Source organism: Limanda limanda, chromosome 14, assembly GCF_963576545.1.
Source record: "Limanda limanda chromosome 14, fLimLim1.1, whole genome shotgun sequence".
Lineage (NCBI taxonomy): Eukaryota > Metazoa > Chordata > Actinopteri > Pleuronectiformes > Pleuronectidae > Limanda > Limanda limanda.
The window spans coordinates 26309561-26314839 of NC_083649.1; the positions used below are offsets into that span (position 1 = coordinate 26309561).

At 40.7% G+C, this 5279-nt stretch overlaps 1 long non-coding RNA gene across 1 annotated transcript; it reads left to right on the plus strand.

Annotated features, from left to right (window-relative positions):
- The first annotated feature begins 3982 nt into the window (after positions 1-3982).
- LOC133019798 (uncharacterized) lies at positions 3983-5069 on the plus strand. The gene is made up of 4 exons (XR_009682893.1): positions 3983-4167; positions 4399-4497; positions 4617-4710; positions 4802-5069. It is a non-coding gene; the product is annotated as an uncharacterized LOC133019798 (long non-coding RNA).
- The last annotated feature ends 210 nt before the right edge of the window (positions 5070-5279 follow it).

Consider the following 5279-nt stretch of genomic DNA (forward strand, 5'->3'; position numbering starts at 1 on the left):
ACAGCTGCCTGTGGTGATGAATATAATGTTTGAATCCAGTTTAGAAAGTTGGGGCCAAATTTATATCGTTTTAGTGTTTTGAATAAATATTGCCATGATACTCTGTCAAATGCTTTTTGAGCGTCTGGGGACATAATCATTGATTCTGATTTCTCTTCTTTTTGATGGGATATAATGTTTAATAAGCGTTGTAACTTATCGCCATAGTATCTTCCAGTGATGAATCCCTTCTGATCTGAGTGGATAATTTCAGTGATTATATGATTGACTCTTCTTGCTAGGATTGCTGTTAGGATGCGCAGGTCCCCGTTCAGCAGTGATATAGGTCTATAGGATTGGCACTCTGTGGGGTCTTTACCTTCCTTATGAATTACCACTATAGTGGCCTCTTTCCAAGATGGTGCCATAGTTTTAGATTCATGGTGGTATGCTTTTAGCAACAGTGGTGATAAAATATCCTTAAAGGTTTTATAAAATTCATTAATATATCCGTCTGGTCCTGGGCTTTTATTATTTTTGAGCATTGAGATCACTTGCTTGATCTCCCATTCCTCAATAGGCTCATCTAATTCCTTAGCTGCTGGTTCTGTCAGTTCAGTTAATTGTATAGGGTTTAGGAACTCTGTAAGTTTTGCATCATCAGAGCAGGTATCTGTATTTTTGTATAGAGATTCATAAAACTCAGCAAAGGATTCTGCTATTTTATCTGGTTTTGTAACAAACATTTTTTTGATTTTATTTTCTGTACTGTATTAGATGATTGCTGTTTTCTTAATCTGAATGCTAATAATCTGCTTGCCTTGTTACCGTGTTCGTAGTATCTTTGGTTTGTGAATCTTAAACTTCGCTCAATTTTATCTGATAGTAGGCTGTTGATATCTCTCCGGGTTGCGTTTAGGTCATTTAGGAGACTGGCCGAAGCCGATTGTTTATGTTTATTCTTTAATATTTTATTTTATCTTCCAATTCTCTCTGTTTATCCTCCTTACCTCTTCTCCTAGCACATGTAAATTAGATAATACGGCCTCTGATGTATGCTTTGGCACAGTCTCACAATATAAGAGGAGTCGTTTCAGCCGAGGTATTATTATCCAAGTATTCCTTGAGTTCTGCTGTGACAAAGAAGGTAAATTCTTTATCATTAAGGAGAGATGCATTAAGTCTCCATCGTTTAGATGTTGGTCTTTGGCCTATGTCCCATTTTAATGCCACAGGTGCGTGATCAGATATAGTTATAGGCAGAATCTCAATGTCCACTATCCTATATAGCTCTGCTTTAGTGGTAAAGAAATAATCAATCCTTGAGTAGGATGTATGTCTGCTTGAATAGAAGGTGAAATCCCTACTTCTCGGAAACCTGCTCCTCCATATATCTACTAGTATTGGAGAGGCGGTGGACATGGGAGAGGCGGTGGACTAGTGGCAGAAACTTGGACTATGGGCAGAAAAGGTCTCTGGTTCGTCTCCACAGAGAAACAACTAAAAGACGAACCTGGATTGATCTGTCCAAAAATCCAAGAGGATTCTCCCTACCCTGTCTAGTGCCCCTGAGCAAGGCACCTTACTCCCCCAACATCTGCTCCCCGGGCGCCGTACATGGCTGCTCACTGCTCTGTGTGTCCTGCACCAGATGGGTTAAAAGCAGAGGTTAAATTTCCCTACAATTGCATGAGTGTGCTTGTGCATGTCTGTGCATGTGTTTGGGACAAATTAAATGTATCTTAATCGTATCTTAGGCCTGCTTCTAGGGATTGGTATTTGAGCATTCTGCTCATTCTAGAGAGTGGAGATTTAGAGGCAGGTTGTCGGTTGATTAATTGTGACATTACGCGATTCAGGTCTCCTCCCATCAGTAGCAGTCCTGAACGATATTGTAAAATCCTATTGAACAATGTCCTGATAAAGCCGGGCTCGTCTTCATTAGGTGCATATACATTTATGTGGGACACTGCTATGCCATCAATTAAGCCATTAACTATAATTTATCTCCCCTCTGTATCTTTATGCACCAGTGTTTGTGTGAAGTTAATATGTCTGTGTATAAGTATGGATATTCCCTTTTTTCTCTCTGATCGGTGTGAAGAGTAATATACTTTATCTGTCCAGGATCTTTTCAACTTTTCATGTTCTACCACAGATAAATGGGTTTCCTGTAGGAATGCGATGTGACAGTTGGCTTGTTTCATCTGATGTGGAATTTTCTTTGTCTTAACAGGGGTATGGAGACCTTTGACATTATAACTTATAACTTTTTGCGGGTACATTACGTATTATATGTAATTTGCATATTTTGAGAGTTCGTGCAGAGAAATGGAAAGCGGAAGTAAGCAGTGAGCACATGGGCCATATTGACAATACAACACTGTTCACACACATACACACACTTTAACGTGTAGTCAGATACACATAGCGTAAACACACAAACATAACACATAGTTCTTCTCCTGCTTCTCAACCTCAGAATGGTTCATACTCCTTAAAAAGGGAGTCTGCCTTAGCGGACAGATAACAGGTTTTCAAACCTCTGGCTTCATGAATCACTTCATTATATTAGTTCTGAGACTCCCTCACACACACACAGCGGACAGATTAGACTAGAGGTTTTCATGCCTTTCTCACAGTTTTCTATGACCTCACTTCACTTCACACACACATAAAATAAGCACACACGCGAGGCAATATGCTCATGAACTCTAGTAACCGACACCGCTTGCACGTCATCACGCAACGCCAGGAGGAGGACCAAATGACGCCAGGAGGACGACCCGACGAGATACGACCAATCCCAATCCAAGAGGAACCTCTGTCAAGCCCAGTATCGATATATAAGCTTTGTACGCACTCTGACTAAACGCCATTTTTCCTGTACGGGATCAGTGGACCACACTGCATGAAAAGAAGCGTTTGTGTCAATCTGTGTCGCAGAGAAGTGTTGGCACATCCTTCGGTTAACGACTTTCACACGTATCTGCAGGCAGCAAAGGAAACGCTCAGGGTTCCTGCAGTTGTCAAGCCTTTGAGCTGTTGAGATTTGACCCCCCTGCTCCAACGCCTAGAGGACGCTTTCACATGCAAATGACAATGCATTGAGCTTCACAAATGCAAATCAGTTTCCCTGAGAGCAGATAACACTAATGTGTAAGAGGCACCAACAAACTATCTGGCTGAGTAAACCAGGCTTAAAATAAATATTAAACCTGAAATTTTAAATTGTTCTTAAGTAAGTAAGTGTGCTATAATGAATTATATTGTATACCACGAACAAAGGTCAATGCAGTCAAAAGAAATGAAACAATGCACTTTATTTCAAATTTTTATTGTCATCCAAAACAATCCTAAATCTCAACAACTGTACAGAGTGGCATGATTACAGTCACTTTTTCAATTGTGCTGGTTAAATGCACAGAGGAAGTGTTAACCACACCTCTACCAGCAAATAAATGATGCTGGGTATGATCATCTGTGTCCTGTAAGCTCCAAACTTCTACTGGCTTTCCATAAAAATATCTGTCCTCCCAAAATACTGGCATTAAATTCACATGTCAATGGCAAACTAAGCTGTTCCATGAATTATAAATGGTACCTTTTCACCACTACTTTCAAAATTGCTATGAAACATTCATTGATTTAATGATTTATTTTTTCAGTGTAATATTTAATCCCCCATGGACTGCACAGTGACAAAACACAGCAGCCGGCTGTTTGGCTACAACATACATCTCCACTCAGTTTGATTATTATTTTAAATATAAAGAAGACACAATATAGAGCTTAAATTCCTTCATAATTTGAACTTCAATTGTCTAATTGTTGTTATTAAACGTTCTCAGTATTCCATTAAAACAGTCAACACTTTTATCCAAAGCGACTTACAATAAGTGCATTCAACTATAAGCTCACGTCACCCGCTCGCGTCATCAGCTGATGGACTCGTCCAATCACAGCCTCGTAAACACAGTGCAGCAGCGTCGAGTGTCCCGCAGACAGGAAGCGGGTCGTGTTTAGCTTGTCCCGTACGAGTGACTCTGTCTTCGGGGTAAAGAACTCGCTGAAGTCGACACGACGCTGTTTCCCTGGAGGAGAAGATGGGTGCGTGGGAAGCAGAGCCGCGGGCCCGGTGTGGACGAGTCGAGGCGGAGAAGACGGACGCACAGTCCCTGAGTTAAGGTGAGAGCTAAACTAAACGGAGCCGCCATGCTAACCACTAAGCTAACTGGTACATCTGAAAAGCATGTCCGCCACTCTTTGGGATAGCGAGAAAGTTGCTAAAATACGAATACAGCATCGAGTGCTGGAGCAGATCTAGTGCATGTGTAAATATGTATGAATTACTTAGATGTAACAGTTTGTTCTCGTTAAGTTTTTTCATCAACGTGACTTTTCTGTATGTTTTCACAGCCTCAGCCCCCCCCTCACACACACACACACAAACAAAGAGGCGTTAGGCTGAGACGCTGAAAGTCCGGATTTAAAGTGCAGAAAATTAAGCCATTGAATGTAAGTAACTGTTTATGAATTGTTTTGGTGTTTTTTTGCTGTGGATCTTCCAACGGTGATGCAGCGCGGCTATTTCCGTTTATTAATAATAAAGTCATGTTACATGTGTTGTTTTCCAGCTGCCTGTCCATGACGTAGTAAGACACACTATGAGCCAGTATGATCCGACCAGACCTTACATCAGCATTGAGGAGTTGTCGGAGAAGAAAGAGGGTAAGGTTATATTCATTAAATAATTTTCCAGTTACATGTAAAGGTGTATGTTGTCATTGAACTGTGCTAATTTTACTGAATGTGTTTACAGCTGATTGAAGCGGGACAGATGACATGGATCCATCCTTCCACAGCCAGGAGCACACCGACCTGTGTCCCACACTTCACTTCATATAAGACTGGAAGCTACACTGGATCTCACAGCTACACACCACAGATGTCTACACACTGGAGAAGATTCAGACAGAGTCCCACAAAGAAGTCATGACCCAGAGGCTGCAGAGAAACATTTCAAGCCTCATCTGAGTTTTTGTACAATATTTTTGCTGTATGTAAATAAAGCTTTCACTCCACATATACCTTGTTCACATTTGTTCCCTGTACAATATGTTCACCTATAACATCAAGCATCACATGAATGTTTAGTTTTAATTAACTGCAGTGCTTTTGGTAAAGGCTTACTTATAAATAATAATAAATATTAATATATACATTTTTATTATTAATATTGTGTGGGAGAGGCTTACCCCACGTGCGGAATGCTGTGACCCCACGTGTGCACTGCAATG